At 37.5% G+C, this 24,700-nt stretch overlaps 2 long non-coding RNA genes across 2 annotated transcripts; one reads left to right on the top strand and one right to left on the bottom strand.

Moving 5' to 3' along the window:
• Nucleotides 1-745: 745 nt before the first annotated feature.
• On the bottom strand, nt 746-17,325 carry LOC145530101 (uncharacterized). Its single transcript, XR_014071457.1, has 5 exons — nt 17,083-17,325; nt 11,418-11,525; nt 10,457-10,543; nt 3,077-3,187; nt 746-2,166 (listed from the first exon to the last, which is right to left on the bottom strand). It is a non-coding gene; the product is annotated as an uncharacterized LOC145530101 (long non-coding RNA).
• LOC145530102 (uncharacterized) lies at nt 13,766-24,510 on the top strand. The gene is made up of 3 exons (XR_014071458.1): nt 13,766-13,888; nt 15,085-15,153; nt 23,614-24,510. It is a non-coding gene; the product is annotated as an uncharacterized LOC145530102 (long non-coding RNA).
• The last annotated feature ends 190 nt before the right edge of the window (nt 24,511-24,700 follow it).

The raw sequence follows: 24,700 nt of genomic DNA on the forward strand, positions 1-24,700 counted from the left end.
CTGGGCAGCCTCGAAAAAATATCTGTTATGCCGATCTTTAGGTTAATAGGAACAGAAATGGCATTTAAAGACTATTTGGATCAAATCTGCTCTGAGGTTGAAAGTGTTCCTCTGTTAATTTACTGGTAATTTGAAGTGATGTAGTTAGGGTTAGAAGGAGCACAGCTGAGCCCCTTATAGCAAAACAAAGGGTTGTGGGAGTTTCTTCTAATATTTATTTAATTGCTTTAGGGTGTAATGCTAATCAGTTTTAATATACATGTGTAGTTTCCTTTGTTTCTTGATTTAAAATAGTTAGCAAGGTGATCAAATGCGTACAGTTAGCTATATAACTTGAGGTGATGCATTTGACAAAACAACTTGGGCATCCTTGTATTTGTCAAACAGAAAGGTCTTATTGTATACACATGGAAAGACTTCTGACAAGTTAAATTATGTGTCCCGAGAAAGTATAAGAATTTACTAGCAGTATTTTTCTTACAAACATTTTCTATTGATTGAATAGAAGCAGATGAACAGGCTTGAGAAAAATCACAGAGGAATTTGTTAAGAAGTGATATATACTATTGTCAATAACTCCCCGTGTCTCAATGCAGAGAAAGGTTGTGTTAATTTAATCAGTTACTCATCAGATCATGGAGACAATAAGATGTATGATACTAAGAAGAAAAGGGCTTGTTTATTATAATTTGCTTCAAATGGTATAAATTAAAACAAGTTCCAGAAGACAGTTGACGATAGAATCTTTTCAAAAGTACCATATTTTATTTCAAATCTGAAAACACCTCAAGTCTATCCAGCTTTAAATATTTAAAACTTGCAGGCAAGTTAGGTGGATAAATGTATGTCTGTTTGATAAATAATCCTAGGGGAAATTTTTTCTAATTGTCAACCACACAATTAGAGGAAATGGAGGACGGGATGACTCACCTGTAAATAAAGTAGGATGTTTTTAAGTCATCACTGAATTTTGAATGATCTTACAATTTACCCACCAAATTACCTTAGACAAATAGTTGTTGTAGAAAACACAATTTCACTTTGCAGTTTGGATGTTAGGGTCTTTCTCTTAGGAGAAGATTTGTGATTTTTGAAACCTTCTAGGTTACTTGGTACCATTTTTAGCATCTTGACAGAGAAAAGTTGCAGAGCCCAGGTAACTCTTCTCTACATATGCCCAGTTTATAAGTACAGTACCTGAGGCTTGGGGATGAAGCAGCTTGTCTAAGTTCCCGTAGCCAGCCAGAGTTTGCGGCATACAAAAAACGAATCAACATGGATGTCCCTAAAACAGTACTCTGAAAATTCTTACTTTAGCATCTTATAAGAAAAGTTTATTAACTTTTCAAAGATATTTTGCTTCTTTTACATGCAATACCTTTTCAATTTTTCTACCTTTGACAATGCTTAGTAAGAACCTCCAATTCATACTGTTAGAAAGAAAGAAGAAAGTGTTAGTTGCTCAGTAGTGTCCGACTCTTTACAGCCCATGGACTGTAGCCCACCAGGCTCCTCTGCCCATGGGATTTTCCAGGCAAGAATACTGGAGTGGGTTGCCATTTCCTCCTGTTAGGTGCTAATCAAATTTCATAAAATTAGCAAGGATCTGTCATGATTTCTACGATAAAAAGACTGAAATGCTGGCCAACAAAACATATTCATGACTTAAGAACTGGAGGTTGCATTTTTGGAAAATTACTTAAAAGAATGTTGAAAAGAAGTTTCAATGTGCATTGAAGTGGAATGTTACTCATGGTACCATCTCTTTGTACTAATTTCTCTAGCAATAAAATCAATTAGTTATCATAATGCAGGGAATTATTTGCCCTTTGAGTAGGAAGTTGAAGCTACGTCAAGTAAGCAGTATGAGGAAAGGTAGAAGGAAGATTTGCCTTGTGTGGAAATTTTATCTCCCACCCTTTCTTCCTTTATCCCTAGAGATACAAATATGAATTAGATATAGCTGCTGATGTTGACGAGCTCCTAATCTAATATATACCTACCCCTGGGATTACAGAGCCAGATGTGACCTTAAAGAGCTTAGAGATATGGGTTAGTGACAGGAGCAGAACATTGAGCCACGTCTCCAGACTCCAAGTCCTGTGGCCCTGGCTTCTTCACCTTGCGTTGTGGGCACAGTGGAGTACAGCACAGCCCATCCCAGACCTGGAAGTGAGTTGGAACAGAAGAGGAAAGATGCTGTAGAGAGTCCTCAGATATCTGCTTGCATGCATTCATGTGTACTAAGTCGCTTCAGTTGTGTCCAACTCTTTTGCAAGCCTAGGGACTATAGCCCACCAGGCTCCTCTGTCCATGGGATTCTCCAGGCAAGAACCCTAAGGTGGGTTGCCGTGACCTCCTCCAGGGGATCTTCCCGACCCAGGGATAGAACCCGTGTCTCTTATGTCTCCCGCATTGGCAGGCGGGTTCTTTACCACTAGCACCACCTGGGAAGCCCCCACGTATCTGGAGACTCTACGGATGGACACAGGAGCATCTGCAGGGATTGGAGTCAGCCAATAACACAAAACCCTTTTCCAAGGAAACTGATCCTCTAACCAGAAAATCTGAATGGGGGTAGCAACAGAAAACCTTCCTCTCGATGGCAGCTAATGATTTGACATTTCTTATCACTGGGAGCAGGTGACACTGTATAATACCAGTTGGTATGTAAAGCAGTCAAGCACATGTATTTCAGGCATTTTTTCTCATTTATTTCACTCTGTTGTCTTTTGGAAACAGCATACTGTTCCTAATTCTGGGTTTTCTTTCTCATTAATAAACCTAGAATAATGCCTGGCACATGTTTACTGTTGTACAAATATTTGTTAGATACTTTTTTTAAGTTATCCAGGGTCAATATTTTACAGGTCTACTCAGCGGTCTTAATTTGAAGTTTTTAAGATGTGTGTTCATAGATTTTTAAATGGCGGGGTTTTGAGAGGTATAGAAGTGTGACTGGAACTGACATCTGAGCAGAGATGTTGTACTTTGCCCTAACAATTCCACATCTGACACTAATTTTAAAATCTTTTCTCCCAAATGCCCATTTGCTACCTTGGCTTTATAGGCCAACCTGCCATCCGTGAGCAGAGCTGCGTATCTCCTCCACTTGAAGAGCCCCAGGAGCATAATATAGTCAGTGGGAGTGCAGGACAGAAAAAATATACACTGCTTTGCACACAGCCTGAAAATCAAGGCATAAAAGAGGGAAAATAAATCAGTGTGCCTCATTCGGACTTTGCATGCATAATTCATCAGCAGAAATAAGTATCCAAATGTTTTACCAGTGAGTATAGGACAAGTTACCTTATTTTTCATTAATATCTGAAACACGGCTACATCCCAGACAATTCTAATATAGATCATTAATTAGAATCTATAAGCGATACATTTAAGGTATATAAATATCCTCAAGTTGCTGATTTTAAGGGTATATTTACTGTTTTAAAATAGAGTCCATCTAGTTTCAAGGTTGATCTATTAAACTGAAAATCATGCAAACCACTTAGATCCTTTTACAAATAACTAAAAGATCATCAAAACCTCAGTGTTCAACATTGCGAATGAAATTAACATGTATTGAACTCCTGCAAGATTTTGATCACTATAGAGAGCATTGGGAAGATCCCCTGGAAGAGGAAACAGCAACCCACTCCAGTATTCTTGTCCAGAAAAATCCCATGGACAGAGGAGCCTGGAGGGCTACAGCCCATGGGGTTGCAAAGAGTCAGACATGACTGAGTGACTGAGCACACAGTAAGCATTCCAAATACATCATCTCATTTAATTTTCCTTACTAGTCATAAGATTAGGGCTACTTTTACAGGCCAAGACATTGACCTCCAGAGAGACTGAGCATCTCTCTCATGATCACACAAATGTTAAACAATGGAGTCAAGATTTCACCCCAGATTTTTTCTGATCTAAAGCCAAGTGCCTTTTACTACCCCATGCTGCTTCTCTAATTGGATCAACTATAGTACACAAAGAAACCTATATTCTTGAAAGAAGATGTGCGTGTGTTTCTGTACCCATACCACGGGGTCGCAAAGAGTCAGGCACAACTGAGCGACTAACACTTCAGTTCAGTTCAGTCCCTCAATCATGTCCGACTCTTTGCAAACCCATGGACTGCAGCACACCAGGCCTCCGTGTCCATCACCAACTCCCAGAGTTTACTCAAACTCATGTTCATTGAGTCGGTGACGCCATCCAACCATCTCATCCTCTGCCGTCCCCTTCTCCTCCCGCCTTCAATATTTCCCAGCATTAGAATCTTTTCCAATGAGTCAGTTCTTCGCATCAGGTGGCCAAAGTATTGGAGCTTCAGCTTCAGCATCAGTCCTTCCAATGAATATTCAGGACTGATTTCCTTTAGGATGAACTGATTGGATCTCCTTGCTGTCCAAGGGACTCTCAAGAGTCTTCTCCAACACCACAGTTCAAAAGCATCAATTCTTCTGCGCTCAGCTTTCTTTACTAACACTTACTTACTTCCTATTAGGTCAGTGAGTAAGTGAGCAGCAAAATTGAAAAGTTTGAATATGTCACCCTGCAGATTAAAATGTTATTATAAAATTTACCCTAATTCTACTTCATCCTGTGGTCTTTGAAGAAACATGTAGCCAAATCACAGCTGACATTTAATTTGAACATCAGCTTAGTATGAATACCATGTAAGTTGCATGAAAACCCCTCAAATATATAAACAGTTACATAGTTAATGTAGGCAAGTTTTATCACATATTTTTTAATTCTCCAAAATTTTAAAATGCAATTATTCAACTCATGAAATAAGTAGTTATATCAATATTGACAATATTATGATATTTTTCCGAGTCTATTTGTCCAGGATAGTTTGTCTCTATATTTACGTTATGAGCCCGCAATGTCTGTACACAAAAGACCCTAACTGAATTTTCTTAATGTTGAATTTTGACATACAATTATATTCATCCTTTGAGATGTTGTCCTACATGAAGTCCTGAAAGATTTTCAGATTAAATTGTTCAATTCTAAAACTCCAAGCATGGTTATTTTCATTGAGAGGCAAAAAAGAAAAAAAATGCTTGAAATATGAATACATAAAATTCTATACCATACATTATCTGGCTTGGCAATAAATGGAGTGCTTATAAGAGAAAGATAAATCTCATTTAACATTATAACTCTTTATTAATAAAAATATATAGATTCCAAACCTCTTCTGTGACCCTGTCTCACACAGTATAATTCCCTAAAACTTCTAAGTCACTCAATGATAAGAGGCTGATCTAAACGCTTCCACTGCATTAATCAAATACCAGGTCTAATTAAAAGAGCCATGCACAAAGCTTTTTCAAAATGTTGCTCAGGTATTGCAATAATTTCTGATCACCCAAGCCTGGAAGACAAATAATTAGAGCTGCCAGAGCATTCTGATGAGTGATGTCAGCATCTCCAAGTGACCTTCCCTCCACTAATTAATTTTCATCTTAAGAAAAGAGACCCTGTTGTTGCACATTATTAATTGAGTTCACTAAAAGATGCGCCTGATTAATTTTTGTTGATAATACTTGTCATTCTAGGCAGCGGCTGTAATCATTCTATTGGGTTTTATTTTTTTAAGTTGATCTAAGTCCTTTGCAATGTGACTGATATATCTGATACAAAATATCATGCATAAGGGCATATCCTATCATGTGTCTGGGCTATTTTTCATTGCAGTTGTTGGCCAAGGTAAAATGAAATGTCGAAGTGGAGTCTTCTGAGCCATTGGAAACTATAAAGGTGTCGTTTCACTTTGTCCTCATAGCTTATTGAAGCCACTGATTCTTAAGTCCTCAAAAGAGATCACTGCGCACATTCGGCAGCCTCCTCCTGGGTTTCACAGTGAAACATCCCTTCAGCAGAGAAAACCCTGCTTTGTCTTATGAGACTTCTTCATCACGTTTCTGTTATTACCAAAAGATTTCAGACAACTTCCTTTGTACTCCAAGTGGGATGAATAGTCCACTAAGTAAGTCCAGTCTTCTGACCCCGTGTAAGAGGCCTAGAATTTGGATTGCTGCCCTATTCATTCATAAACTATGAGGATTAGAAAAAAAAATAGAGCTATATTAAAGTATTTATTTCATTAACCTAAAATTAAACAGGAAATTTAGTCACACACCTAATGAATGTAAGCTGTACTCTAATATGGGAACATTCACATGTCAGTGAATTTCAAGATCCTTATTAAAACCACAGTTCATTTTCAGAGGAACCTTCTAAATGTAGAATTAATTTATTGGGAAAATATTGTGTTCTAGTTTTAAAGAGAAAATATTTTATTTGTATTGGGAAAATGAACTCACAGGACTTCTTAGATTTTAAAGGGATTCTGCTAAATGAATTTTGATAAATATTAGCCTAAATGATCAATAATAAATATAATTTTGTGGATACATGTGTTTAACAATCAAGAGAAAATGTTTAACAAACTGCCTTTTGTGTTTTGCTCAATCTAAAATCTTTGAAAAGTATTTTGAATTATTGTTGAAATAGGCAAGGTTAGGTTTTATCATCCACACTATATGCTATTTGCTTAAAAGTTTAAAGAAGCTATTTAAGCATATTATGAATAGAAGAAAACTAAAAAACTCTGCCTATCTCTTTGAAGCATCCTTCTCTTCTTCGGTTGTAAGCTTGTTCCTTTGTTCAGTTTTTCCACTAGATGACTGCAAGATGGCCCTAAACCATCCTGGACACTGGCTCAGATCAAATGGCCCTATCTTTTAGCTGAATTCACCCCTCCCCGTGAATGATCTTCATGAAGGCAAATGTGACATGGTTCTCTAGTAGTAGAGTTCAAGCTCTTTATTTAATCAATCAATACCATCATTAAACAACCACCAGAAATTAGGTACTTTGTGTATCTTCTCTGAAATTTGGAAGACCTAAAACTGAGTTTGCTCGCCTTGTCAATCCCAAGGAAACAAGAATGGCACAAAAATATCCTAAGATGTAAGGGTAAAGGTAATTCTTATGAGTGTTGAAATAGGGATTCATAATGCAAAAAAAAAAAAAAAACCAGCAGCGTATAGACACCAAACCTGATGATTCATGAAATGTTTCAATGTCACAGTATTTTAGACCTGAAAAGAACTTATTTTTGTATTGAAGTATAGTGGATTTACAATGTTGTGTTAGTCTCAGGTGTACAATAAAGTGATTCAGTTATGCATATATATATATTCTATATGCTATTTTTCAGATTCTTTTCCCTTATAGTTATAAAATTTTGAGTATAGTTCCCTGTGCTATAGTCAGTCCTTGAAAACATCTTCAGATAAAGTTTAAAACAACTTAAAAAAAAAGTTTTAAAGTTTTTTTAAAAAGCTTTAGATAAAGATAAAAAAAACTGTCCAATGCCATATTTCACACACATAGGAATTGATTCTCAGAATATTTTAAGAATAATTGTATATCAGAGGATTTACTTTTTATGCAAAGGAAATGAATAGAAAGAATAATAAACACTGATTTGTATTTAGTTTAAAAATATCTTTACTTAAAATCATGAGTAGTGCATATTTCTCATTAAATAGACATGCAGTTGTTTCAGAGTATTGCTGAGTACCCACGTGTATCACCACATATGTATCTATCAGTGTTGATGTCTTTTTTCACTGTGGTCTTAAGGGCCCATACCTGTTTATTCTGCCCTATTTATTCAGGTTATTGCCTTTTTCATGTAGGAGATTAATAAATAGAAGAACAAATGAGAGAGAGATGAAGGGGAAGAAAAAGAATAGAGGAGAGGGAGACAAGGAAAGAGAGAGGCTTAAGATCATTTGGTCCCATCTCATTTTTTTTCTCATTATACTTTCAAATTTTAACGTGCAAACCTAAGAAAGGTTACCATCCAACAATTTGTGGCCAAGTGCAATTTCTTTTCTTAATAAAATTGACCTCAAATATTAAGAAAAAAAGAGGGGAAAACAGAACTGGGAATGTTTTATGTTATAATATTCCTTGTAAATTCACTTTGTGTAAATTACAAGGTAGAGTCTTACTGACAGTTAGATACATCTTAGTGACTGATGTCAAGAAGTGATAGTGTGGGACTTCCCTGGTGGTCCAGTGGTTAAGAATCTGCCTTCCAATGAAGGGGACATGGGTTTGATCCCTGGTTGGGGAACTAAGATTGATCCCATGCCTGAGGAGGTAAGAGGGGGCAATTAAGCCCACATACTGCAGCTAGAGAAAGCTCAAGCACAGCAATGAAGACCCAGTGCGGTGTAGCCAATTTTTTTTTTTAAGTGATGGTGTATTTCCAAAATAATGTAAATGACACCTTTTAAGGTATATGATTTTAATCAGTGTGGGGGAAATTTAGTCTTTTTCTTTTTAATTTGGAGAAAGTATAAAGATCTTGAAGGAACAAACTTTTGGACTTTAGGGAAGGAAAGACAAATAGGTTCTCGAGATCAGCGGGGATGAAGATGAAGCTGAATGTCAAATGTTGCTCTGAATCGAGGTCAGTATGGCTGAAAGAACATCAAGACTTAGGAGGGGCCCTTCTTTTGAGTCATGTAATTTAAATCAATATGGAGAGATCATCTCTGACTAATACATCTGACATTAATTTTCTAATCAGATTTTACCTATAGTCTGTCAGCATTCCTTTTAGAAGTCATTAATATTTTACTTGGATGAATATCATCATCTTCTTACTTTCTCTCGTGGCTTTGTTTCTGTTTAATAATATTGCATTTTAGTAATCATATTTAACCAAACTATAAACTGAAAATAAGGGGTTTTTAAACTTCGATTCTAACTTTTAACTATGCCATCACTCTTGATAAGTGGAGTCTTGGGTTTTGTATGAAGAACCCTTGTATAAGGTAGGTGTCATTGAATAATATTTGGCCCTGGGATATACATCTATCTCAGCTAATTAACTTCAGTTTTTACCACAATTTATATTGACTGAGCTGTCTTCAATCCAACAGATACTTGCCCACAGAGTGAATTTAATCTATAGCCACGGTATCTGTGAACATGGCATCTCCAGGTACCCAAAAGCATTCACTTCTCTATTTAAGGTGAAAGATATAAAAGCAGTGGGGCTCAGAGGATTATGTATAATATCTGGGGTGAGATTAACTTTGAATCAGCAGGACTGAAAAAAAAACTGTTCTATGAGATTTGGCATCGAACAGTCTCAAGTTTTGTTTTGGCATCGAACAATCTCTAAGAAAAATTGTTCTTAGAGAAAAAACTTAGAGTTATTTAAATTCTTTGAGTCTCAATCTCTCTATGGATAAAATAGAAATATATTTTACATTCCCCTCATAAGATTGAAAGAAAATAAACAAAATAATAAATGTGAAAGCATACAGCTCAGTGCCTGATAGATTGAAGGAGCTCAATAAAAATCATTTTACACTCAATCTAGATTGATTAGTGTACTTGATTTACAGAGAGATTCTGCTCTTTTAGCATCCCAACTGTCCTAACTTTGTTCCTCACACTGCTTTTCCCTCTCAAGTAGAGGAAACATGGAGAAACAATGAATTTGCTGTATTCACAATGGGACCCAACCAAGTGGGCCTACTGGTCAACTTGGAAAGTGAGACTTCTAAGACTGGTCAGTATTGGCTGATGGTTGTGGAATCAAAGAGACAGAGAGCAAAGTTCAAACTCTTAATTAAGGTCACACTTGTTAAGGAGTTTGAAATCATATATCAGGAAATATCTTGTGTTCAGCAAGAATAGGAAGGGTTGCTTGGCAGTTTTGAGATGCAAATAGGGTAGGGAAAAGACAGATGCTGGTAATAAAATTTAAAGTAACAATTGGACAATTTCTCCACTTGATTAAGAAAAAGAGTTTTAAAGCTTAAAAAACTGGCAAGAATCATAATCTATGATAGTTTTAACATGTTAAATGAAGTTCCACAGATCTTACTAATTTTTGACAACCTCACATCATTTAATTTTTTAAGAGGTGTGTTTGACCCAAGGTTTTTGTAATACCTTTATATTTGACCCTGAAGACACCTTCAGCATAGGCTTTTTTAAAGATAATTTTGACATGAAGTTAGCTTTGGCTAGTAGCCATACCACCATAACTTTTGACCTTGAGTGAGCTCCAATTTCTAGTAGTATTTGAATAAATTGACTTCTGGGTGAAAGTAAAAGGTCAGGAAATAAAGTATCAAAGTTATCAAGATTGATTTTTATTATTTCTTTCTCATTAATTGCCTGTACACTACTTCTTCCCCTCTAATATAATACCTTCTGAAAATTTCCTTCATTTGTAAGTCATTAACAGTAATTTTAAGGTAGGTCATGTCCTAGTACAACAAATTTCAAAGGCTAGTCTGAAGCAAAGTGATAGAGTAGAAAGAACTTTGGGCTTGAAGTAAGAACACTTGGATCCCTATCCTGGCTCTACCACTAACTAGTCTGAAAGATAAACTCTCTTTACCTGAAATGAGATGATAATCATCTCTCCAACTTCACTGGGTCTTTACATGGTTTAATAAGTTCTTGCCTTGTAAAGGCATATGGAAAGCTGTAAAATATTGCACACATAAATCATTACATTAATTAAATTATGTATTTGATTTATGATCTTGAAAATTTAAGGATCAAATATTGTTTCAATAGATGACTCTTGGAAATAATATCCCTTTAACTATATATTGAAATAAAAATGTTTGTATTCATGGAATTTAGGCTATAAAATTCAAAGCTGCAATTCCGAAAATAATTTTATTCTAGAAAGTTAACCCCATAGAGTAATAAGAGCCTCCTCCTAGCGGTCATGCTGCTTGTATCTTTGTCCGTTTAGGATCTATTTCCAGCAGTTGCCAGAAAGATGTATTCAAATAGTAAGTCAGATCATTTCACTCCTTGTTTAAATTTATCTAATGTCTCCCCATCACTTAGAATAAAAGCTAAAATGCTAACAGCGGCCAAAAAAACAATGTGATTGGATCCCTTGTTAACTCTGACCTCATCTACTACTGAGTTCTCCAGATTCATATTCTGTCCTTAGGACCTTTGTATTGTCTGTTCCCCTACGTGGAACACTTCTCCTCCTTCATATGGCGAATTCACTCATGGCATCAAGTTCTCGTTCAAAGATCCTCTTCACAATTGGGCTTACCCTGACTACTCTACTTAAAACTGCAATCCTACCCCACATAGCCAATACACTTATCTATCTTTTTTTCTATAGCACAGATCACCTTCTAACACACTACATCATTTTCATATTTATCTTGTTTATTTTATGCCTCTAGCCACCATAATATAAACTCCACTAGAAAATGGATTTCATCTGTTTTGTTCACTGATCTAACCCATATACTTCAGCATCTGGACAATATGGTAAGTGCTCAAAAACTTACTCATTGAAAAAATGAATGATATAATGAAAATACCATATAAACCTTTGTCAGTAGGTGTGCTGCCTTCTATGGTCCATTCCTGTGACCAACCACAAGCATTTATAGAATATGTGCATCCGAAAAGAGGTGAGAAATGTGGCTCTAAAAAGAGAATGAAACTATTCAGCTCTTCTAAACACAGAATTCATGACCTTGGAATCTCTTTATACATTTTTTTAACCGATGGCATTAACAGGATTTTCTTTGTCCTACATCTATAGAACATGGCAACATTAATCTCTTAGTAAATTTGCATAAAATTTGCAAATATAATTTCATGATCTATAAAACCAAAATCAAAGTATAACATAGCAATTTCATTGACTTAATCTCTCAGAATTCTGTCAAAAAAGTAATCAGATTTTCTTATCATTATTTATTCTTTTTTAAATGCCTATGGCTTTTCATTCTATTATCTAGTGACTGATTAGTAATTTTCCCTCTTTATTCCAATATTTTAGTTGAGGTTGAACTGATTATATCTAATACCTAGAATTACCTGACCCATAAGACATTGCTTTTAATTTACATTTAGAAATCTCAAGTTCCATACTGGTTCTCTAAAACCCAATCTGTATTGCATCAATAACCCTACTGCTTGGGCATGCTATACCAATAAGCAAGTTAGTTCCTATAAATAGGGCTATATCATACCTCCCTTAATTAACACTAGGATTTCAGTGGTGGCAACTGTGGTGTTTTGTTTACTGTTCCTGGTAGCAGTCTTCCTTTACAATTCACAGCTATATACTAAAATTTTGCTTCTGACCCCAAATTTCCCATCTGAAGCCAAGGCACTCAGTTTGAACAGATCACTGCACGTACTGATGAGAATCAAGCAACAGAACAAGAAACGGTCTTATCAGTAAGTCTTAAAATAACTTCTACACATAGTCTCCATACCATTAGCAATGTTGCACCACTCAGTACCATACCACAGTATGAAATCCATTTGTGCAGTTGTGCTGTGTGAAAGTTATCATTTTTAGTTCAGTAACTTATTTTTAAATTTATTGGCCTTTTTTTTTCTTTTTGGGTTGTTGAGCAACAAGAGTACCAAAGGGTTACTAAACACATTTTCTAAGGATTTTCATTTTTCTTATCTAAAGCTTGAAATTTCCTTTTTCTCTTCTGTCTTCACTAACTGTGTCTCACTCACACTTAATATACTCTCGCTGGATTTTAGGAGAATTGACATATTTAGCTAAGTTGAAATGAAAGGTGAACCTAAATCTACCTCACTAAATGGAAAGTATATGTCATATGTGAAGAAAACTGAAATATTAAACTCAGTCTGTTTGTGTAAACAGGACTTTAAAGACATTTAAACAACAACAACAACACAGATTTCATGGTGCTTCTTGTTTTCTCTATAAAATTGGTTTGTCCTCTAAAGCTTCAAACATCACTATTATACGACATCATTCTATAAATTTGTTTCCTAAAATTACTCCATTTCCCTCATTAATCTTTAAAAGTTCCATTATTTGCTTCCTTACCAGAATCTATTTCTCTAGAAACATTATATGGATATTATCCAGGTGCGCTAACTCCAGGGTTTTGGCTATTGTCCAGCTTGAACAATTAGTTAAAATTCTCTTTTAGTTTTAACCAGATGTTATAGTCCTCATTTCCTGACCTAAAAGGCTCTTTCAAATTATGAAGAACTTTTAAATACTTGTCCCATTCTCTTTCTGAGCTAGCTGCACCTAAGTGCTAATATGGTCTGATTTTCAGTATGTGCATATAATTAGTGAGGTTTATACAACATTTGGAGTAAATCTGGCTTAAAAATACTTTCAATATGAGAAGGGAAACATTAATTAGCAAAGGTTTACCTAGTATATATCTTTTGACTTTAAATCTCTTTTTCCATGGTTCTTAGTTGAGATTTTAATTTCCAAAAAGATGAGTGCAGTAATTTTAGAGTTTTCTAAATTTCATGTAGTTTCATCTATTCAATGAGCCTATATTCTTTCTGGAAATATGTCTTTGACCCATTTTGTATCTTGGGCTTCCCTAGTGGCTCAATGGTAGAGAGTCCACTGCCAATGCAGGAGATGCAGGAGACACAGGAGAGGTGGGTTCGATTCCTGGGTCAGGAAGATGCCCCAGAGGAGAAAATGACAGCCCACTCTAGTGTTCTTTCCTGGGATATCTCATGGACAGAGGAGCCTGGTGGGCTACAGTCCATGGGATCGCAAAGAGTCAGACATGACTCAGGGACTAAACAACAAAAACCAGGACCCAGAAATGATGCTAACATTCTGTGAAAGTGAAAGTCGCTCAGTTGCGTCAGACTCTTTGTGACCCCATGGACTATACAGTCCATGGAATTCTCCAGGTCAGAATACCGAAGAGGGTAGCTGTTCCCTTCTCCATGGGATCTCACCAACCCAGGAACTGAACCCAGGTCTCCCGCACTGCAGGCAGATTCTTTACCAGCTCAGCCACCAGGGAAGCCAGTACTTTCTATGCCCCATGTATATATTTTACTAACTTGTAATATGATAAGTAGATACATATTTTGTACTTGAAGAATTCTGAAAAGCCACCAGTAGAGTCAAATTGTTTTTAGTCCTGATACACACTAGCCCTCCACAAGCACAACCATTTAATGTTATTTCTCTTAGCCCTTTATTTCTTGTATTTAATTAATTCCTTACAGATCCTCAGGAGCCAAATTAAGGTCACTGTCCTCCCTTACCATTGGTTACTGAAGTCACACAAAAAGTAGCTGCTATTACGTTATACACCTGAAACTACTATAAAATTGTAAATCGACTATACATCAATTCTTTCAATACTTTTAATTAAAAAGGAAAAACAGAAAAGAGTAGCTCTCAGTGGACTCAAAACAGTTGTTGGGGAAAGGCAACTCCTTTCAATTCTGAACAGCCAGGAACAAGGATGATGGGTTGGAGGAAAACGAGTAGAAGAAACATTTTAAAAGTCTAATCAACTGATTTAGGGGAAATCCTCAAGATATGTTGCACAGGCAACAGTCTTCTGAGGAAAAACACTGGTCAGAAGTTATGCTTAACTTTCCCTGTTCCTTACTTCTTTGAAACTTCTTAAAATACAGCCTTTGAGTTGGTAGTGTTTCGTGATTATATAAAAATGAGTTCAATATTTCTTTATTAATTTTAGTGGTACGACAAGAAGGGTGTATTGCTTCGACATAAGGAATTCGAAGTTACTAGGCACGTGCTCTTCCATTAATCTTTAAAATATATTTGCTGGGTGAGCAGCCAACATAATCCTGCCTAAACAGATAAGAAAATGGAGAGCTGGTGATAAGGTGACTTGTTTAAAGCTGCGCAACAAATCAGGGAGAGAGATGGAGTCCAAGTTCATTTCCCTGCTCTGGACCGCAGGCGCCCCTACTGGCTCAGGCACCTAAGAACAGCCAGAAGCTGATGCTTGGGAGTCACCAAGCACTGGATAAAAGGGCTTCATTCTGATCATTTCTGGAACGTTCTGCAGAGAATGCCATGAACCAAATTTCTGGAAAGTTTCAGAAGAGAATCCCACAAGGGAAAAGAAATATTTTTTGCCCTATCAGTATTTTGATTTTTATCCCTTGCATAGCGTCAGCTTTTAATTATCTAGAGAATAATTATCCATGTGTGGCTTATCAAGGCCCCTTTCTTCTTTCCAGCTTCCTGCCTGTGGGCCATTTCCCTGCTCATTAATACTTGCATCACAGACACGATCTGCTGCTTTGTGGGTGAGTCTGGTAAAAAGATCTGGTGGGCAAGGAGATAAAATGTATTGAATACGTAAAATTTCGTGATTATCATAAGGTTTAATTCATCCATACTGGGCTAGATAGTTGAACTCCATAACAAACGATAATACAGTTCATTTGTCAGGGGAAGGTCCACTCCTTTTTGCCTTTTATTCTGCATATCTACTTTTCCCTAGTTCCTTTACTTGATGCTTATTATCACAGATAATTGAAATTTGACAAAAGACAATCTTTTGCTGATAGATTTGGACAATGTTCACGTTTTTGAATTTGGCATTTCCCCACCCCTTGAAAAGAAACCTCAATAAATACATCTCACATGTATTAAGGAATAAATGAAAGGTGTGCTTTTTGCGTATTATTTGTGGATTGAAAGATAAAATATGGCGATCAGCAACCTGTCACTCCTCCCCCCCTCAAGGATTCTCGGTGGTTAAAGAGCTGGTGCTGGTGGTGGAGATTAGTAAGAAGTCGTGATTGCCTCATGAATCAGGGTGAAGCCACTCGCTGGTGGCAGTTAGTTTGATCTTCCTAGTCACTCTCAGAGGTTATATATCTTTCGAGATGATCACTCACAAGGATATCCTTGAAGGAAAATGAGGCTGCCTCACGAAAGCACAACTAAATGAAACAAACAAAAAGGAACAGTGACAGGGTAAGCGGAGCAACGGGGAGGATTCTTTCAGCATCGACACAAATAAAATGGAGTGTGTTGGTAAATTCCTTCTCCAGCAGCTCAAAGCACTATTCCTAGAGCTATGCTGACCACGTCAAAACGATGCTGCTGCATAAGCAAGGGAATAAACAAAGCGAAGACCCATTATCTCTGTTTCCATTAGACACGGAAAGAGTAAAAAAAAAAGAAAAAAATCAATAACAGGCAAACAGAAGATAAAATTGATATGAAAGAAATGTTAATTTTAAAGCTTTAAAATGAGGTATTGCGAGCAATGGCATGCAATAAACCTTTAAAAACTATTTTTAAAACTTTCAAAATCATTTACATTTACATGGGGAAAAGAACTCTAGCAGGAACGTATACAGCATATTAAACTTTAGTGCATTTTTAATGACTTGTCTTAAACAAATTATGCATGAGATAGATTACACATCCTTCACCCACTTAACAAAAAGGCATACACACGAACAAAAACAAAACCAGGTGGCTTTTAAAAAGAAATTAAGTGTATACTTGGTGACTGATTGGGAGAAATGCCAGACAATGTAAAGGACCTCTCCGAATAGAGTTCTCTTGAAAGAAGCTAGATTGATGGGCGCTTTCGGCCCACACAGTAGGCTGAACAGTATAAATGATACTAGTCTCTGATTTTGGATTCCATCCTGTAAATGCCCTCAGCAGTCAGAGAAAGGGAGCTGAAAGAACAAGACTCTGGGATGATAAGTCTTGATTTCATTCCAAGTCCCACCACTCTAACTGCCTAGCTGGACAAGTATTTTACCATCCTTCCTTTTTCTCATTTTTAAGATGGAGATGATAATAATAATAATAATGGTGTCTTGTGTTCCTAGCTTGGAATAAGGCCCAAGTCTTTGCATTTTCTTAGGCTCCAGTTCTCTGTAATATACAAGCATGGTTCAAAACCGTTGGTTTAGAAGACTAGTTCTCAAACTTATGGGTATATCTGAGTCTCTGGAAGAGTTTGTGAAAACACAGGCAGCTAAGCCCTGTCCTCAGAGTTTCTGATTTTGTAGGGCCAAGGTAGAGAAAGAGAACTGGTATTTCTAACAAATTACCAGGTAGTTCTGACGCTGCTGATACTGGGGCCACACTTGAAGAACTTCCTGTCAAACCTCGCGATTCTAGTGTGGTCCACTGACCAACAGTCAGCATCACCCAGGAGCTGGTAACTCATGCATACTCACCCAGACCTTGTTGGAAACACTGACCTGTCCTGCTGAACCAGAACTGGCATTTCACAAGATCTCCAGGTGATTTGTATGCCCAGTAAAGTTTGAGAAGTTCTGTTCAAGAGTATCTTTGAAGGAAGTGGAACCAATCAAAGACTGTGAAAATCTGCTGTAGGGGGTTTGTAAGAGGGGCAACAAGTATGACAACACAAATCCAGGGTCTTGGCCTTGGCATTTCCCCAGGAAGTCCTGCTTGTGAAATTGACTATATGCACCAATTGTAAACAGCAATTTTCAAGCAAGGTATCTATGGTACCTAGATATGCTGTGAGTGAAGTGTTGCTCAGTCGTGTCTGACTCTTTGTGACCTCATGGACTATACAGTCCATGGAATTCTTTCGGCCAGAATACTGGAGTAGGTAGCCATTTCCTTCTCCAGGGGATCTTCCCAACCCAGAGATTGAACCCAGGTCTCCCACATTGCAGGCAGATTCTTTACCAGCTAAACCACAAGGGAAGCCCAAGGATACTGAAGTAGGTAGCCTATCCCTTCTCCAGTAGATCTTCCCGACCCAGGAATCGAACCTGCATCTCCTCTGCATTGCAGGCAGATTCTTTACCAATTGAGCTGGATTCCTGATTGAGCAGGGAGGCCAGAGTGAACAATTACTAGAGCACCTTTTCACTACTAATAGAAATTTTGCTTCCTTAAATGGTGATCTTTGCAGTTCTCTCTTGTTTTTTGTTTTTTTTTCCTGTTGTCCCATGTCCTTGTGTTTCTTATGAGTGTGCTTGTTTCTTATCTAATTATGGACTTGGTGACTACATGAATTTTGATTAGAAGAAAAGTAAGCTGAAAACACCCAGTGCATTTCCATCAGTAGTTCCTTTAGACTAAAGAGTCACTGGGTTAAGTGTCAATGATCTAATATCAACCCAGCATCACAACAACCCCTTCATTCAAACAAGGCTTCCCGTTACGTGGACTACAAATCGGAGCACCAGCTTCACATTTGTGAGATTTATACGACCATTTAGAGAAATTCTTCTTGTAGCTCCTCTGATAACATCACTGGCAATACAAAGCTGAATGGTTCATATCAGATTTCATCTCTAGTATGTAGTGGTTTAGTGTTTGAGAATGAACTCACAGACTATTAAATTTATAAAAACAAAGACAAATATACAACATAAAGCAATTCAAGCTCCAAAAGCTTTCTATTAGCTTTTGGAAAAGAACCACTACGAAAAGAAAAAGGCAGTGAAGATTAAATCTTTTAAGATTCAATTTTTCTATCCTGCTATGGAAAACCTAAGCTTGCTGAAGACATAGAATTACAGCTTTATTTTAGTCCACAGCAGATATCATTCCAATGATAAGTTTTACAGTAAAATCAATGAGAAAATATTCTGATTTGCAGAACTACCCTCCACAAGTGATAATAATTATGTAATAATGTATGTGTTATGGCAATATTGCATATATTACATTAGGAATATAAACATTTAAACACAAGGACTTTTTAATTTTCATAAGTGATATCCGTTTTAAAGATGAAAGCACAGTGAAAAAAGTAAGTGAACTATTAGAACCTAAGAGATGCTTTGCACTGAACTATTAGTTAGCCTTACAGTCTGTCTTTTTTCTTACCAACATTAAAAAAAAAAGATAACTTTCAACACAAATAAATCAGAACTCTAAACACTTTCTCTCATGGAAGAGAACACCTTCTACTCACAATAGTTCTGCTTTTCTAATCAAATATTTCTCTATAATAGCCTTTTTTTTCTTGATGCTCATTTGCTGATGCATTTAAAATTCCTTTTTTGTTTTGTGGGAATTCAAGAATTCATGTTTCTTCATTGCAAGTGATGGAAATCTTTCTGCTACCTATTCGGGCAACAGTCTTTATTAACAAATCACATTACATTATTCACCACTTATCTGGTGGCTCATCTGGTAAAGAATCTGCCTGCAATGTGGGAGAACCTGGGTTCAATCTTTGGATTGAGAAGATCCCCTGGAGAAGGGAACAGCTACCTGCCCCAGTAATCTAGCCTGGAAAATTCCATGGGGTCACAAAGAGTAGGGCACAACTGAGCAACTCTCACTACCTTCAGAAAAATGTGGGATTACTCTATCTGAGCTATGTGTAGAATTAAAGCTGTTATCATATTTGTCTTCTGTGTATTCATCCCATAAATGACTTCTCCCTGAAGGAAAAAATGATTTGTCTAAAAGATACCATACATATTTGAAAGATTCTTATTTATGCATTATACTAAACCTCCTTGGAAGGAATGCTATGACAAACCTAGACAGCATATTAAAAAGCAGAGACATCACTTTCCTAACAAAGGTCCATAGAGACAAAGATATGGTTTTTCCAGTAGTGATGTACGGATGTGAGAGTTGGACTATAAAGAAAGCTGAGCAAAGAAGAATTGAAGCTTTCAAATTGTGGTGCTGGAGAAGATTCTTGAGAGTCCCTTGAACATCAAGGAGATCAAAGCAATCAATCCCAAAAGAAATCAACCCTGAATATTCATTGGAAGGACTGATGTTGAAGCTGAACCTTCAATACCTTGGCCACCTGATGCAAAGAGCCGATCATTGGAAAAGACCCTTATGCTGAGATAAATTGAGGGCAGGAAGAGAAGGGGGCAACAGAGGATGAGATGGTTGGATGGCATCACTGACTCAACAGACATGAGTTTGAGCAAGCTCTGGGAGATAGTGAAGGACAGGGAAGCCTGGCGTGCTGCAGTTCGGGGGGGTCCCAAAGAGTCAGACACGACTTAGCAACTGAACCTTGGGAATATTGTTTTTGAATTGGTTGCCCTAACAAAGAAAATCTCCTAGACCACATTGTTTTTTGATACAGTAGCTCAAATACCTGTCTCAGACATCAGAAGACCCAGGAAGTCTGAAATTGAATCTACCTCTAGATGGTAAGGCCTTGAGGGCAGGAATTCTGCATGCTTGTCATTGGTCATCTGCATTGGGCTTTATGTAGCAAATATTCTGTTGATGAATGGGTGGAAAAACAGAAAGCCCTTCACGAATATCCTCTGTATTTAACCATTTCCCCAGTATATGACCAGTTTGTTATATGCTCTTTCCAGATAGTAGTGTTAGATAATGGACACTGGGTTAGACCCTTGTAAAAACAAAGGGAGGCTTTGAACTTTGGGAATAGCTACTGTTAATGTGGACTTGGGTGTTAAATTCCTTGAAAGCAGGTTCTTTGTCACCCCACCAGGCCTCCCCCAACCCAGCTTTGCACATGGTAGTTGTTTGTTGCACTGAATTAAATTGACTCTGTAAAAGGCATTAGTGTGGACAAAAATAAATACATTAATACGCTGCTCCAAATCTGACTCACTGAGGTCATCCTGCTTGAAATCTTCCTTTCTAATTTCATATTAATATTTTTGTTAGGTAATGGATGCAGATGATACAAAATTCAAAATGTATAAAAGGGCACAGAGTGAAGAGTAAGGCTCCATTACTACTCTGCCACACAAGGGCTCAGAATTCATTGTGAGAGGGAAAATCTGAAAACTTACCTTTTTGTAACAGGAGGTGTTTGGCAGTTGTTGTTTTTAAGTATAAAGGGAAACTAATGCTTTTTCCGCTGGTACTGTACTGGTACTGTAATGGTACTGTAATGTACTGGTACTGGTACTGTAATGCTCTGTGTTATTGTTCAGTCACTCAGTCGTGTTGGACTCTTTTCAACCCCAGGGGCTGCAGCATGCCAGGCTTCCCTGTCCTTCACAAGTTCCTAAAGTTTGCTCAAACTCATCAGCTTTTTCTTAGTCTTTTTAAATCTGGAAAATAATTTCTTTTGTAGAGTAAATAAAACCCAGTACAGTATTAGTAAGGCTAAAAGCCATCCACCTGTGAGCAAATGGCCCTACTGTGCTTTCACTTCTCCTATCCACAAGAATGACACCGCAAACAGCACCACCAAAGACAGTTCTTACCTCTAACAACTATATACTATAAACTAACCAGCTGTGATAGAAGTTTGCTTTCAAAGGTTTCTGTGTTTCTAGGGTTATTTCTCAAAGATACTCAGATAGTCAAGCAGTAGTTTAAGAAAGCAGTATACTGCTTTTTCTAATCCAGAGTAGGGGAGATAAGCCACTCCAAGTAAGAATAAAGAGTGAAAGCCAAAAGCAACAGACTGAGCAGGTATGTTACAGCATTTCCTCATCTTTCAAATCTCAAGTTTTGTTTTTTGTCTCATTGTTTTGCTCCACTTTGTTTTATGAGATTACATGGGCTTTTCACCTATATGTGGAAACACAAAAACTTCATTGAAGCCCAGAAGAAACTATATTTTTTTTTTTTAAAGATTATTTTTAAATAGGTTTTTTTTTTTTTAATAAATTTATTTATTTTAGTTGGGGGCTAATTACTTTACAATATTGTAATAGTTTTTGCCATACATTGACATGAATCAGCCATGAGTTTACATGTGTTCCCCTTCCTGGACCCCCCACCCACCTCCCTCCCCATCCCATTCCTCTGGGTCACCCCTATATTCTTGTGTAGACATGTACTTGTGTGCTAAATTAACACAGGCGCACACACACACACACACACACACACACACACACACACACACACACACACAAATGCATTTCAACCCTGTAGGGAAGCAGTGACTTTACTAACCCATTTGTGATTTTCATTATGTTTCAGTGACTTTAGAGAAATTCTGTAACATGTCTTGATACTTTCAACAACCTTTACTCTGAAATGATTTTAAGGAAGAAAAATAGAAAGGAAGGCGTTAACACTGACAATGTAGCCAATGAAAAATCATGAAACACTGCATTCCACACCCGCCTCTTTCACACCATCCCCTAACACTGGCTTCAACCAGAAATAACTACTTCTAGGCACTAGATGAGCATTAAGTTGTCTTTGGATATTTTTTTAAGCATTGAGATTTCTCAGGTAATACTTCGTGCTAAATTAAGTAAGAGAACACTGCAACCAGACCCTCCCAGGCATTATGAGTTTGCAAATCGATTCCACAACTCAGGGCGCTATTTTGCTCTCTGAGCAGTTGGTGTAAAATGTTTCATAATAATTTGAACAATCACCTACTAAAACTTGCAAGCACATGCCTAATACTGATTTTTCCAAAATACATAATAATGCATACCATATATTAGAAGGTAAGACAGAGCCCTGAACTTTTCCCCAAGGATGTCTCTCTCTTTTTCTTTCTCTATTTTCCCAACAGCAATGATCTTTGCTTCAGGTTCTCTAGCCTTAAAATGTTTTATTAAGTATTTCAACTTTGGGAAAGTGAATCAGATTTAATCCAAAAAGGAAAAAGGGTGATAGTAGCATTTATACATTTCTGGAAGCTGACAGCAAGATAAATCCAACGTGACAAATCTCTGTGGGCTATTAAATGGATTTTGCTAGGGGAAGCCCACATAAGGCATGCCTAATGAGAATGTAGGGTGCTGATTTTGAGCAATGGGGCTATTATTATGAAGACTAGGTAGCATCCAGAAGAAATGTATTTAAGGATTTAAACACTGATTTCTCCAGGCCTTGGACTTGGCCTAAGCATTACTCATACTCAGGACAGAAAACATGGCATGTATGTGATCCTTCAGATAACCACACATTTTATAGGGCAATCCATAAGTCTTTAAAGCCTCTGGGCTTTTCATTTTACTGAACAAGACCCTAGTTCAGTATTGTCAAAGAGAAAATCGATGCCATCACGAAAAGAGCTGCATCCTAGGAGTCAGAAATCGGGGTTCAAATCCTGCTCCAGGCCCTAGTTTTTCTGTCTATAAAATAGTAAGATAATACCTGTCCTACCCACTTTACAATGTCTTTGTAAGGTTCAAGGATATAATGCATTGGAAAGAGATTTTTAAGTGTTAAGTGCCTTGGACCTGTAAATGTTAGCATCATTAATATCTGGGAAATCATCGTGACCATTTAATGCTTTCCTCTTTATTAAAATTAACTCATGATAAGAATCTGGCCAGGCAAGTATGCCCATCAGCCCAGGGGAACCAGTCAATCCAATTTCTTTGCAAAGAAGGCCATAAGAGCAGAGTTGCCGGGAGCTAATCACATTAATATAAAGCGTTACTCTCTTCCACTAGAGTGTGTACAACTTGTGGGCACAGATCCTGCTTTGTTTATCTCTGTATCCCAAGCATCCAGCAGAGTTAAGAAGTGTCGAGCATCTACTCGTTGCCCGGTACTGTGTGTACTCATTAGTGAAAGTGTTAGTTGCTCAGTTGTGTCCGACTCTTTGTGACTCCGTGGACTATACCTGCCAGACTCCTCTGTCCATGAAATTCTCCAGGCAAGAACACTGGAGTAGGTTGCCATTCCCTTCTCCAGGGGGTCTTCCTGACCCAGAGATTGAACTCGGGTCTCCTGCATTGCAGGCAGATTCTTTACTGTCTGAGCCACCAGGGAAACCTATACTCATTAGAATCGTACAACTCTGTAGAATGGCTATTTTCCTTGTTTCATAGATGAAATCTCTAAAATGTCTTACATTACCTCCTCAGGGCTCTGAATGCACCCATGTCTGGGCTACTCAGTCCATGCCCTTTTCCTACCCTTCTACCTGGAACACACCAGCTGGAGCATGACCACGTGTCCTCAGCCTGACTTTGGTCATTTCTCAGAGCAAGTTTGAAGAAAATTTACAGCATCTAGAAAGAGCTTCTTTCAGTTTCCTTATCCTCAACAGCAACATAGATATAGAGCTGATGACAGACACTCTCATATGATCCCTTCAGTGTCACTTAAAGAGGTCTAAGGCGGAACCAATGAAGAACACGGAGAGCACACCCTTGGAGAGTGGAAAGAGGTGGGAAAAGCTGATGGAGCCTTCTAGTCTGCATCCTTGGAACTCTCCCTTCAAATGTGCCCATGTGCACTCAGCACACAGGTGGAGAGGAACTCCATGTGGCTGGGTAATCTGGCTGTGTTGACTCCACAAGGTAAGCACCAAGGCAGCACATCCGGAAGATGCTCTTTCCCCAGCTGGGTGCCTCCTGGAAACCAGCTCACATTCCTGAAGGTCATAGTTAGTCATGTTGGGTACATTTTCTAATTCTTAGTTTCTTAAAAGTACAACGGCTCACACATCCATTTCCAGGAGTTCTGCCTCTCCCAAGCACACCCCTGGAGCATCTCCTCAGGCTAGAAGCTCTTCTGGAAGTCACATCTCATTTCATCACAGAGTTATTTTTAATGTTGGAGTCTAAAAATGAAGACAAAGAAGTCTGTGGGAAGAGAAATACTTGAATCTGTGAATTTGAGGTTCATTAATCTTTTAAGAAAATTTTTACTTTTTTAAATATCTTTCACAGATTATAGGTACCAGTATGGCCCCAAAGAGTGAGAGTTCTGAAGTCTTTCAAATATTTAAATAAAAACACTAAGAAAATCAACTAAAATATAAGTGGTATTCTTTTATGTCTCTTTTTGCTACTAATTGTGTGCAGAAGCTGAATGAAGAGTAGAGTAAGTTCTATTTCATTTTAGAATTAGTATGTCTCCCTTCTATCCAAGACTAGCCTCAGGCAAATTGGAAAGTAGAAAAAGTGCAATATTTCAGAGCCCTCCAAACCTATATCCCACGGAACG

This window comes from Giraffa tippelskirchi, chromosome 12, assembly GCF_054371585.1.
Source record: "Giraffa tippelskirchi isolate mGirTip1 chromosome 12, T2T-mGirTip1v1.2.pri, whole genome shotgun sequence".
Classification (NCBI taxonomy): Eukaryota; Metazoa; Chordata; class Mammalia; order Artiodactyla; family Giraffidae; genus Giraffa; species Giraffa tippelskirchi.